A 13,920-nucleotide genomic window follows, 5' to 3' on the forward strand; every position below is an offset into this window, starting at 1 on the left:
ATTTCAAATTAAAAGAGACAAAAAACATTCCTTAAAATAACTAGGGGTAAACCTGACAGCTCAGACACAACACCTATATAAAGCTAACTATTTACCACTGTATTAATCCATAAGAAAAGATCTTCAAACCTGGAGAAATCATAATGTCAGCAGTAAAGATGACCATCTTGCCCGACTGCTTTATCTCTTCAGAACCTTGCCCATACGAGTTGTATATCCTGACATTGACAGAATTCAATAGGAAATTCTAGCTTTTATACGGGGTAAGAGGATGGCCAGAATAGCAGGGAAAACTATGACCAAACATAGGAGCCTGGGAGGGTTGGGAATACCTAACCTAACCGATTATTATAAAGCAGCCAGACTAGCCCAGGACGCTCTAATACTCAGATCCAGAGAAGAAGCACTCTGGATACAATTAGAGTCTGACATAGGAAACAACAGCAGAATAGATTCCATACTATGGGAGCACAAACATAACACACGAGAGACGAAACAGCATAACCCCATAACCAAATAAAGATTCCAAGAGAATGAAGAAAATTTGATAATAGGAATTATTAGAAAGTTGCTTAAAATTTCATGCTCTATCTGCTCTATCTGAAAATTTGGGTTCAGTGTCCCTTTAAAAGGACTTTTTGCAGGGCATTGCCCCAAGATAATCAGCTCTTTTGCACAAAAAATACACACAGCCCCCCCCACCCACCAAACCCCCCCCACCCACCAAACCCCCCCCAAAAAAAACTAACACTAAAAAACGCTAAACTACCCATTGCCCTGAAAAGGGCATTTGTTGGGCATTGCCATTTAAAGGGCATTCAGCTCTTTTGCTGCCCACCCTATCTAAATAAATCCCCTCAAAAACCCCTTAAAAAAGTTTAAGTCTAACCCCCAAGTGGTCCTCACCTGTCCTGAAGCCAATAGGATTTCAGTAGCTCTTATCCTATTGGCTGATTTGAATTTGAAGGCTCAAATCAGCCAACAGGAATTCAAGGGACGCCATTTTTAATCCGTACCTTGAATTCCTATTCAGTGTACGGCGGAGATTGTATGAAGTGGATCCTCCATGCTCCATGGCTCCGCGGTCGCCGGTCTTCAGTTCCAGAGTCGCCGGTCTTCAACTCCGCCCTCTGCTCCGCACCAGCTGGTTCCTGGAAGAAGAAAGAAGAGGTTGCCGCTTGGAAGAAGTCTTCACCACCTGGAACAGGACCTTCTCCGCTGGACTTCAGGACAGGTGAGGACCACTTGGGGGTTAGACTTAGGCTTTTTTAAAGGGGTTTTGGGGGGGGGATATATTTTATTGAGATAGGGTGGGCAGCAAAAGAGTTGAACGCCCTTTTAAGGGCAATGCCCAACAAATGCCCTTTTCAGGGCAATGGGTAGTTTAGCATTTTTAGTGTTAGTCTTTTTTGGGGGGGTTTTGGTGGGTGGGGGGCCTTACTGGTAGGGGGGGCTGTGTGTATTTTTTGTGCAAAAGAGCTGATTATCTTGGGGCAATGCCCTGCAAAAAGTCCTTTTAAGGGCTACTGGTAGTTTATTAGATTAGGGGGTGTTTTTATTTTGGGGGGCTTTTTTATTTTCATAGGGATTAGGTGTAATTTATTAAAAATTTTGTAATTTTATTTATTTTCTGTAATCTTAGATGTTATTATTTTCTGTAATTCTTGCTTAAAGGGACAGTCTACTCCTGAATTTTGATTAGACTGCCCCTTTAATTTATACTTAGTTTATTTTTATTTTTTAAGTAGTGTTAGTTTTTTTTTACATTTAATAGTAACGTTAGTATTTTGTAAATTAGGTAATTTTAGTTCATTTAGGGGGTGTTAGGTTAGGTTTATTGCGTTGTGGGCTATGGCGGTTTAGGAGTTAATACTTGATTAGGTTTATTGCGTTGTGGGTTAATGGCGGATTAAGGGTTAATGGTTTTAATAGGAAGTTTGTGATGTTGGGGTTTGCGGATTTAGGGGTTAATAATTGAGTTATTACTTACGGTGTGGGTTTGATGGCGGATATAGGGGTTAATAGTTTAAATAGGCATATTGCGTTGTGGGGGGTTGTCGGTCTAGGGGTTAATTCGGTCTAGGGGTTAATACATTTAATATTAGTAATGAGAGGGGGGGTTGCGGATATAGGGGTTTTACGTGTCAGGCTTATTTTTGCTTGTTAGACTTTTACGGGAGATTTGTTATTTTCTTTACTTTTCTTAGGCGCTAGCAGTTTCTAAAGTGCCGTAAGTCACTGGCGACTCCAGAAATCTGTATTTACGCTCATTTCTGGTCATCGCTAGTTTATCAGACTTACGGCACTTTATGAACTGCCGGTGGGGTTTATGTAATACCCCGATATGCGAGGTGAAATTACGGACGGCACAGGTTCCCCCGCTTGCGCCAAAACCTGCGCTGTATATTTGATTGCGCCCATGGTTTGGTTCTTCCACAAACATTCATTTTACAAAATGATATAAATTGTTATGTATTAAATTAGCCTTTTTTAATGAAATAACTAAACATAGAAGAATATAGAAAATAAATTAGTTAAGTACAGTTGAGTTTTTTTATATAAACTCAGTTTCTTATATGAAGTGAAATATTTTATCTCTATCATAACAAAATACAGAACAATATTTTCTCATCATTATATAAAACACAACAGTGTGAGGCTGTTAATAAAGATTTATGTCAGGTTTTGCACATTACCTAGAAGCTCTGTAAGTATGAAGTCTCTCTGGTTCCTCCTGTGATATCACTGAGTGTTACACAGATATTTATACTAATATGGGAGTGTCACCTTTCTCTGTGTGACTCACATGAGTACAACTTGTCAGTTGGGAGACAATAAGAGGGTCACACCTGGACTTTTGTTCTCATATAGATGTCTATTGTCCCCTCTGGTGTCACATGAACACAGAGTCCCTGCCTCCCCCTCAGGGTGTGATTATCATATGGATAAGTGAGGAGGAAACAAACTGTTTATTTAAATGTGAGAGATTTTCTGTTGTGTCCTAAAATATCTCAGGATACAGCATTATATTATGTTTTTATTGAGGGAAATTGTTATTTTCACATAATGTAGTTGCAAACAGACATATAATATTAACATTTTATTAGATACGTATGTGATACAATGCTGAGTATTTCAATATTAATAATTTGACCCTTTTATTGTTTGTTTATTCAGTATTAGTCAGTAGAGTCCCTAATGTGTCTGAATACAGCCTATTCTCTTACCAAGGCTGCTAATTTATTACATGTGCAGTTAATAATTTCATGCTATTTTTATTACAGTCATATTTAATATCTATATTAATTAACTTAATCACAATTATAAATGATTATTTAGACTATTTCATCATTTTCATTATTTAAATTATGTGATTAGTTTAATTATAAACTTTTTTAAGTGAGAAAACTATTGGGTTTTATTAAAGAGACACTGAACACAATTTTTTTTATTTTGTGATTGAGATAGATCATTCAATTATAAGCAACTTTCTAATTTACTCCTGTTATCAAATTTCCTTCATTCTCTTGCTATCTTTATTTGAAAAAGAAGGCATCTAAGCTAAGGAACCAGCCAATTTTTAGTTCAGGACCCTGGACAGCACTTGTTTATTGGTGGGTGAATTTATCCACCAATCCACAAGAACAACCCAGGTTGTTCACCTTAAATGGGCCGGCATCTAAACTTACATTCTTGCTTTTCAAATAAAGATACAAAGAGAATGAAGAAAATTTGAAAGAAAGGAAAGAAAAAAGCAGTTATGGGCAATTAAATAAAAAGCTTGGCGGAATAAAAAGAAAAATAATAATAATAATAATATTCCTAACAATAATAATAGGTTGTCCTGCAACTTCGTTGCATGGCCACCTAATAATCCTGACAATAACAATAGGTTGTCCAGCAACTACGTTGCTTGGCCACCTAATAATAATAATAATCCTGACAATAACAATAGGTTGTCCTGCAACTTCGTTGCTGGCCACCTAAATATAAGTATGAAAGAAAAAAGGGAAAACCAATGGCACCACCTGGTGGGTTTTTGGTAAGACTTATATGAAAGTTTAAATACCTCTGTATAGCTTAAGTTTGGCCTAGGGTGCTGTGTATTAGGATTAGTATACATACAAAAAGCCAGCAGAGGAATAAAGAGAACGCCTCTGATGTACCAAAAGAATACACATATAGCACTCACATATACCCACATAGAAAATAAAAAGATAATATCTTGAAAAGAGAATAGTACGTGTGTGAGAGGAATGCTTGGTGTGACTGTGAGCTTATAATAAAAACATCAATCTTTATTAGTGTATAGTTAAAGGTTAGGATGTTAAACCCGAGAACAGGTGCCTTAGGACCTAAGGAAATGAACCATGCCAATATTGCCTATAATAGGTATGGGAGGTGGAGATAGTCACTGTATAAATAGAGGGTATTGCAGTAAATTAGTAGGCATGAAAATACTGGGGTGAAATAATGCAGCATGCAATTATGAGCTCCCCCTAGTTAACATCATGTACAAAGATTAACAGCTCTAGTCAATTGGTGAGATACTAGTAATAACAGAGTGTCTGTGCCGTAAATGTAGCCAATAATAAGGCTGATATTGTGTGGCACCTTGTAGACACTATGTTGAAAATAATCGCCTAGATTACGAGTCTTGCGTTAGCTTAAAAAGCAGCATTGAGGGGTCCCAACGCTGCTTTTTAACGCCCGCTGGTATTACGAGTCTGACAGGTACAGGTGTACCGCTAACTTTTTTTCCGCGACTCGAGCATACCGCAAATCCCCTTACGTCAATTATCCTATCTTTTCAATGGGATTTGCCTAACGCCGGTATTACGAGTCTTTGAAAAAGTGAGCGGTACAGCCTCTCCTGTCAAGACTGATACCGCATTTAAAAGTCAGTAGTTAAGAGTTTTATGGGCTAACGCCGTAGCATAAAACTCTTAACTAAAGATCTAAAAAGTACACTAACACCCATAAACTACCTATTAACCCCTAAACCGAGCCCCCCCCCACATTGCAAACACTTAAATAAAGTTTTAACCCCTAATCTGCCGAATGGACATCGCCGCCACTGTAATAAATATATTAACCCCTAAACCGCAGCAATCCCGCCTTGCGAACACTATTTAAATTTTATTAACCCCTAATCTGCCATCCCTAACATCGTCGACACCTACCTACATTTATTAACCTCTAATCTGCCGCCCCCAACGTCGCCGACACTATATTAAATATATTAACCCCTAAACCTAAGTCTAACCCTAAACCTAACCTCCCCCTAAATTAAATATTATTTAAATAAAACAAAATAAAATTACTACAATTAAATAAATTATTCCTATTTAAAACTAAATACTTACCTATAAAATAAACCATAAGTTAGCTACAATATAACTAATAGTTACATTGTATCTATCTTAGGGTTTCTTTTTATTTTACAGGCAACTTTGTATTTATTTTAACTAGGTACAATAGTTATTAAATAGTTATTAACTATTTAATAACTACCTAGCTAAAATAAATACAAATTTACCTGTAAAATAAAACCTAACCTAAGTTACAATTACAGCTAACACTACACTATAATTAAATTAATTACCTAAACTAACTACAATTAATTACAATTAAATTAAACTAAAGTACGGGGAAAAACCCCCACTAAATTACAGAAAATAATAAAATAATTACAAGAATTTTAAACTAATTACACCTAATCTAATCCCCCTAATAAAATAAAAAAGCCCCCCAAAATAAAAAAAATCCTTACCCTATACTAAATTACAAATAGCCCTTAAAAGGGCCTTTTGCAGGGCATTGCCCCAAAGTAATCAGCTCTTTTACCTGAACAAAAAATACAATAACCCCCAACATTAAATCCCACCACCCACACACCCAACCCTACTCTAAAACCCACCCAATACCCCCTTAATAAAACCTAACACTACCCCCTTGAAGATCACACTACCTTGAGACGTCTTCACCCAACCGGGCACAAGTGATCCTCCAGGTGGCCAGAAGTCTTCATCTGATCCGGGCAGAAGGGGACCTCCAGATGGCCAGAAGTCTTCATCCAGACGGTATCTTCTATCTTCATCCATCCAGAGCGGGTCCATCTTCAATCCAACTGACGCGGAGCATCCTCTTCAAACGAAGTCCAACTGGAGAATGAAGGTTCCTTTAAATGATGTCATCCAAGATGGCATCCCTTCAATTCCGATTGGCTGATAGAATTCTACCAGCCAATCAGAATTAAGGTAGGAAAAATCCTATTGGCTGATGCAATCAGCCAATAGAATTGAGCTTGCATTCTATTGACTGATTGGAACAGCCAATAGAATGCAAGCTCAATCCTATTGGCTGATTGTACTTATTTTAGCTAGGTAGTTATTAAATAGTTAATAACTATTTAATAACTATTGTACCTAGTTAAAATAAATACAAAGTTGCCTGTAAAATAAAAATAAACCCTAAGATAGATACAAATGTAACTATTAGTTATATTGTAGAAATCTTAGGGTTTATTTAATAGGTAAATATTTAGTTTTAAATAGGATTAATTTATTTAATTGTAGTAATTTTTTTAAATTATATTTAAATTAGGGGGGGTGTTAGGGTAAGACTTAGGTTTAGGGGTTAATAACTTTATTATAGTGGCGGTGATGTTGGTGGTGGCAGATTGGGGTTAATAATTGTAGTTAGATTGCAGCAACATTGGGGGCGGCAGAGTAGGGGTTAATAAATATAATGTAGGGTTTGGCGATATTGGGGTCAGCAGATTAGGGGTTCATAGGTATAATGTAGGTGGTGGCGGTGTCCAGAGCGGCAGATTAGGGGTTAATAATATAATCTAGGTGTCAGCGATGTTGGGGGCGGCAGATTAGGGGTTAATAAGTGTAAGATTAGGGGTGTTTAGACTCGGGGTTCATGTTAGGGTGTTAAAATGTATTTTCCCATAGGAAACAATGGGGCGGCGTTAGGCGATGAACGCTGCTTTTTTGCAGGTGTTAGGTTTTTTTTCAGCCGGCTCAGCCCCATTGTTTCCTATGGGGAAATCGTGCACAAGCACGTTTAGCCAGTTTACCGCTACCGTAAGCAGCGCTGGTATTGAGGTGAGATGTGGGGCTAAATTTTGCTCTCCGCTCACTTTTTTTCCACCTAACGCCGGGTTTAGAAAAACCTGTAATACCAGGGTAGTCTTAAGTGAGCGGTGAGAAAAATAGGCTTGTTAACACCGCACACCATTTCCGACAAAAACTCGTAATCTAGCCGAATGTGATCTCAGGTTAGAATTGCAACATCAAATGGTCTAAGTAAAAGGTGCCTGAAACTACTTATTTGTAACCAATAGTTGCTATAGCGAAACGCTCATACCTGAGATACCATTTATAAGCTCTGCTATGATTAGCCTGTGAAGAATAGCGCAATGGTGTCTGCTTCTAACTAATGAAACTGCTACAATGTAATATTAGTACAGTATCAGAGAACGAATAACTATTTTGGATTAAACAGAAAATCCTCCTAGGCTGGGGTAACAAACTAAACGTTAATCATTAATATTAGAGTGACCCAAAGTAATCGTTTTTTCACTTGAGCAAAAGTGCTCAGCCCTATAGAGGTTTAAAGCTATCACTAGTTATAATAGATCCGTAGTCTGATAATATTGTACTAGTAAGTGCTAAATCAGCTCTGGTAAATAGTAAGGCAATACGGCTGAATGATTAAGTAATAGAGGTTCTAATTTAAAATTAAAAACAGAGCACCAAACAACTCCCACGCCCTTGACATGTTTCGCCATAATCTAACCCAAAGTGCATTGTACAGGTTTTTAGTTGGCTTTAAAATGACTGATATGGGGATGATATAAAACTAGTGCTAGGTGCTGTCTGGGCTAGGTGCTGCTTGTGCTGGGTACAGTGTGTGTGCTAGGTGCAGTGTGTGCTGACTACAGTGTGTGCTAAGTACAATGTGTATATCAATTGCCTCGGGATTTTTTATAGCCTACTCTCTAAGTAGGTAACACTATTGACATCCTGTTATTTGGGAATGCTTGTTCTTTAGTTATTACTCCCACATATGATACCCTATGGTTATCCATCAGATTTAGAATGGTCCTATGTAGTTACTAAGCAGTCATTTCCTTTAACTAGCCCTGACACCACCTAATATTCTTGCCCTTTCTTTAAAGTAAACATTTACTGCTTGGTGTGGATGTAGAACCTGATCCTTAATATACACTGTCAAATTCATATATATTAAAAGCAATGTGTACTGACTTTGCTTCTTGGAGCATTAACCTTAATTTATACGCATCAACCCCTCCCCCCCACCCCATATTTAGAGCCCACGTCAGGGTTCAATCTAGGTGAACTATTTTCACCACAAATTTTACTTGTGATGTATCAATGTCTTGGTAGCAGTTTTAACCGGACTTGCGTGTCAGATCTCCTTGTTTGTGTCTATTTGAGCAGGGGTCCTGCGTGTCCCCAAGTATTACTTTTATTTCTAAAACCAAATAAAAATTTAAGATATAAAAAAAAAAAAAACTTATTCTAAACCATAAAAAAATCTATTTCTCTTGTATTCTAGCACCATTTTGTTATCTAATACCTTTAGACTTTTTAAAAAGCCATTTCTTTCTCATTTCAGTAGATTTTTTTGTGCTGTTTACACAACATATTTTTTTTTTTTTTCAAATAGTTTTTATTAATTTTTTAGCAATATATAACAATAAATGAGGTCTCGCAGGACCTCTGCAAATTTCAGAGCAAAACATGTAGAAAAGTGTTAAGAAATAGTTACAACTGAGGCATTCAAGTTTCAAAGATAAAGTCAGTACATTTCCAAACAGCTGTCAAAGAAGAATAGGAGGGTGGGGGGGGGGGGGTGGGGGAAGGGTTCATCTATAAGGATGGGAGAGGGGGGGGGGGCAGGGGAGGGGGAATACTCCTGGGGATCGCCTGAGGCGCATGGAGCAAGAAATCTTAAACTCTAACCTGGGGAAGCCATGTGGTGTCGTGTGTGTCTGTCCAGTCTGCCCAAACCATTTCAAAAAGGTCACTTTTGTCCAAACTGTAGAATATGTCCTTTTCCATGGCGTGTAAGTAGGCCATTGTTTTGAGAATATCAGGCCAACGAGGGGGGGATATTTTTTTCCAGTGCCTGGCAATATTGGTTTTAACAGATGACAGGAGATAAACGCAGAGAATCTGCTGGTGTTTAGGAAGGGTCTGCAGGTTTAGGTGCAGAAGTGCAGTGGCAGGGGTTTTTGGTAGTTGAATCCCTAGAGCAGACAGAGTACGGAAGCAGGTATTCCACAGGGGAGTCAACTTAGGGCATTCCCACCATATGTGAAGCATATTTCCGTGAGAGCCACAGTCTCTCCAGCATTGCGGAGAAGACGTCGAAAACATCTTAGATAGCCGAGCGGGGACTAAATACCATTGGGAGATAACCTTATAATAGGTTTCAAACATTGTCACACAATGCAATGATTTTTTGGTTAAAGTAAGGGATCTCTGCCAGGCATCTGCCGGGATTCGAGAGTGAAGAATAGTGTCCCACTTACGTAAGTGTGGTGCCAGGTCTGGGGGCACAGTACCATCCAGCAGGCTATAATGTCTTGAAAGAGGTTTGTGGAGTCTACGTCCTCTTTTCCAAACAGTCTCCCATGGAGTAAGCTGACGTGGAGCAGAGGGAAGGAAACCCCAGCTAGAGAGGAAACTCTTGATCCTAGTAAACTCGAATAAGAGGTAGGGTGGGATGTCTGCGCCCGGTCTGTCCTTAGACAACGAGAGACACCCATCCTCGTTAGTCTCTGACCAAAAGTCTGAAACAAGTTTTACACCCAGCCTAGCCCACGTATTGGGGTGAGTTTCTGCTAGGCCTGTAAAAAGGCCTGGGATGGAGGTAATCGGGGAGGGGTGCGGCGCGATTAGTTTTCGATGCCGGATCTTATCCCATACTGCCAGGCATTCTAAAACTACAGAGTTATGTATCTGTAGGGTTCTGCGGCAATGGACCGGGGTCCAGATGAGGTCTTTTAGGTATATATCGAACGGTAATGAGACTTGCTCAACGTCTCTCCATCTGTCCTGTGAGTGAAGGACTCCCCACTGGGAAATGTGCGTAAGCATAGCACCCTCGTAGTACTTTACTATGGATGGGGAGGCCAGACCCCCAAGCTGGACAGGGAACTGCAAAGTTCCGTGGGCTATCCTAGGAGTTTTGTTTTTCCAAATAAATTTTGTGCACTCACTTTGAAACTGCAGCAAAAGGTGAGTGGGAATTCTTATTGGGAGGCATCTGAAAATGTAGGTGAGCCGAGGGAGGAACGACATCTTAAGGGACGCTATGCGGCCCATCCAAGAGATGTTCTTATGATCCCAAACATGTTTTAGCGCTCTCAAGTCCGCCAGGAGGGGTAAATAGTTATCCTTAACCATCTGTTTCAAATCGTTAGAGATTTGGACTCCAAGGTGAGTAATCCCTTTGCTAGACCATTTGAAGTCAAACTGTCTTTGGAGGGCTGTGACATATTTTTGGGGGAAACCCCATATGTAAATTTCCGTTTTGGGGGTGTTTAGCTTATAGAAGGAAAGGGAGCCGAAGACCTCAAGGATCTTCAGAAGTCTAGGGATTGTGCGGAGCGGATCTGCAGAGAACACAGTCACATCATCCGCAAACAAGGCGATGTTGTGTTTGGAGCCAGAGAGTGTGATTCCTACTATGTCCCTATCAGTACGTATTGTTTCCGCTAGCGGCTCGATTGCCAGTGCAAACAGAAGGGGAGAAAGTGGGCAGCCCTGCCTCGTGCCATTAAAAATGGGAAATGAAGACGAGTGGAACCCCACCCCCCTAACCGTAGCCGTGGGGCTAGAGTATAAAGCTTGGATCGCGAGGCGAATGTCAGATGGAAATTTAAAGGCGACAAGAGTCTCCCACAGATAACTCCATCTGACCCTATCAAAAGCCTTCTCGGCATCCAGAGAGATAACCGAGAAGGGCTTGTTCATTCTCGTCGATTAGCAGGTAATATTGATAAGGCGCCTAGTGTTATCCGGGCCCTCACGGTTAAGTACAAATCCCACCTGATCTGGGTTGACTAGGATGGGCAGAAGTTTGCATATTCGATTAGCGAGAAGTTTGGAATAAATTTTTATATCAACATTTATCAGCGAGATGGGCCTATAATTGGGGCAGTAGGAGGGGTCTTTATTTGGTTTGGGAATCATGATAATTTCAGCCTCCAAGAATTCTCGATTGAAATTACCCTCTTGCCTGGCAGTATTAAAAAATCTAAGGAGGAGCGGGATTAGTTCTTGACTATAAGTTTTATAAAACTGTGCGGGGAACCCGTCTGGGCCGGGGGCCTTAAAAGGTTTGAGACGCTGGATGACCTGCTTGATTTCCAGCTGGGTAAATGGGTTGGACAATGACTCTTGTTGTTCCGTAGTTAAGGACGGTAAATTTAGGGACTCAAGAAATGTTTTAATCTGTTGTGTAGAGGCAGGGGTTTTAACTTCATTGCCCTCAAGGTTGTAGAGTTTAGAATAGTAGTCTGCGAAGCAGTCCCCTATCTGTGAGGGAAGTCTATGAGTCTTGTTGTTGTGAATGATTTGGTGTATGCGGGAAGAACTATTTCGCTGACGCAATTTGTGTGCTAACAGAGTGTCGGCCCTATTGCCTTTATAATAAAATAATTGCTTACGTTTTGTAAGATTCTCTTGTGTGCGTCTCAACTCTAAGTGATTAATATGCGCACGTACAGCTGAGATTTGGGAAGTCAGTGCTTCAGAGACGTTAGCTCTGTTGGAGGATTCAAGCAGCCGAAGTTTGCAGTGGGCTTGGGCCAAGGAAAGACCAGCAAGTTTCCTAAGGCGAGCTTGCTTGCGGATGATATAACCTCTGGAAACCGCCTTAATGGCGCCCCAGAGGGTATCATCAGATGTCTGACCGTTGTCATTAAGTTGAATAAGTTCTATGAGATCTCTGCGTAGTTCTTGCCTGAAGGGGGTGTCTGCTAAGATGTTGCGTGGGAGGGACCATCTACTTTTATGGAGACAGGGGTCCCTAGTGTGAAGGTCTACAAGTACCGGGTCATGATCTGACCATGGGCAGAGGGGGATACTAGATTGGAGTACTGAGTCTAGGGTCGATGCCGAACAGAAAATATGGTCTAACCTAGAATAGGTTTTGTGTACCTGGGAGAAGTGGGTGAAGTCTCTGTCTGTAGCGTGTAGTGATCGCCAAATGTCAAAATATCCAAATATCCGACATGATTAATTTAAAGCGTGTGGAGAGGAGAGTTAGTTGGGGGGTGGTCTTGGTTGGGGATAACGTCTTACGGTCTAGTTTAGTGTCCCAGATCATGTTGTAGTCCCCCGCTATTATAACTCTGCCCTGTTTGTGGTGGTCAATTAATCTCAGAATTTTCCTGAGGCAAGTAGGCTGTTGGGTATTGGGAAGGTATATTGAAACTAGGGTGTGCGTGACGTGGTCAAGCTTGCAGATTACTATAGTGTATCTAGCCTGGGGGTCCCTTATTACCTCAATTTCCTCATAAGCTACCCTCCTGTGAATCAGGACCGCAGTTCCTCTGGCTTTTTTTGTGAATGAAGAACATTCTATGGTCGTGTATGAGCGAGAATGAAATCTATGGGGAGCGTCTAACAGCCAGTGTGTTTCTTGCAGAAACACAATATTGGGGTTGTGGTGGTTAAGCATGCGAGTGAGTAGGCTCCTTTTGAAAGGAGAGTTTAAGCCCCTGGAATTATGTGTGCATACTCGTAGTCGAGACATGGTTCACTTCTGGCCCAGGGGAGTGGGTGGGCAGTAGGGATATCTGAGAGGCTTAGGTTAAAGGCTTGGAGAGAGGTATGTAGAGGATGGAAGGGAAGAGGGTTATTCAGAATGTAAGGTGGGAATGTACTGACAACACAGGTGGAAATAGTCCACCTAGGTGGAACCCTGGCGTGGGTTAACCTGTAGGGGGGGAGCTAAGGGCAAATGTGTGAGGAGAGCTGGGAGGGCCAGCCCCACTCCGCTAGTAAAGAAACTAGACAATGGAGAATAAAACAAGGTGCAATAAAGTGTAAACCTGTGGGCCCCCGAGAGGGCGTGACAAAAGCATAATAAACTAAAATGAACACAGGAACCTGATAGGAAACATTGAATACAATAAGCAATCTGCACATACATGCCAACGTAAAACAATAGAATCTGGTAACATATAATTAAGATTGCATAATTTAGATAATGCGGACCCTACTCAAGGATACTACAAAATAACAACAAAGAGTGAAAATATTGGGGTTAAGTGCATTTTGTAGAATCGTGCTCGTAATATATATAACAGAGTGAGCTCAGAGGGCTGACATGAAACGACAGAATGTGATGAACATTGTAAAACACATATTTGAAAGAGCAGAGGTGAGAATATTCTATCGTGTCATGCCCGTCCCATGTAAGACTAGGTGGGCATAAGGGTCTAACATGAAACATCGTGAAGCAATGGACAGTGAAAATACATAAGTCTAACATGAAACAATAGCAAGTGGGCGTATATAAATAAGAAGTCACATTTTTCGGACACTATAGCTCCTACTCCGTTACTTATTAACACATCAATACAAGGTAATGAGAGTGGGGGTAAGCATATTATATCCTATCAGACCTTCAAAATATAACAGAAGTAGGCTCAGGTTCAGGAGGGTGGAGACTCTAGATGGGTGTCATCGGTAGGCTGTTGTGTTCTCAACCTCTTAGGTCTTTGTTCCTTAACCGACCATTCGGGGGCTGTGACTCTCAGCTTAGATTGTACAGCCGGAGGTCCCCGTGAGTCTATTGCCATGAGTCCCCATTGGCCAAGGAGAGAAGTCCCTTGAGAAAGAGAGGTCACGATGATTGATTTGTTGT

At 40.5% G+C, this 13,920-nt stretch overlaps 1 protein-coding gene across 2 annotated transcripts in view; it reads right to left on the bottom strand.

Moving 5' to 3' along the window:
* LOC128659863 (oocyte zinc finger protein XlCOF6-like) overlaps positions 1-13,920 on the bottom strand; it is a 153,374-nt gene that overhangs the window by 133,218 nt on the left and 6,236 nt on the right. The window contains exon 1 of one of the 2 annotated variants that reach the window (XM_053713438.1): positions 1,017-1,172. The exons of the other annotated variant lie outside the window; for it this stretch is intronic. The gene's annotated coding sequence lies outside the window, so the exon portion shown is untranslated. Of the gene's footprint in view, positions 1-1,016; positions 1,173-13,920 lie in introns of those variants that run through there. 2 annotated transcript variants of the gene reach the window in all.

This window comes from Bombina bombina, chromosome 5 (assembly GCF_027579735.1).
Source record: "Bombina bombina isolate aBomBom1 chromosome 5, aBomBom1.pri, whole genome shotgun sequence".
In the NCBI taxonomy this organism is placed as follows: domain Eukaryota; kingdom Metazoa; phylum Chordata; class Amphibia; order Anura; family Bombinatoridae; genus Bombina; species Bombina bombina.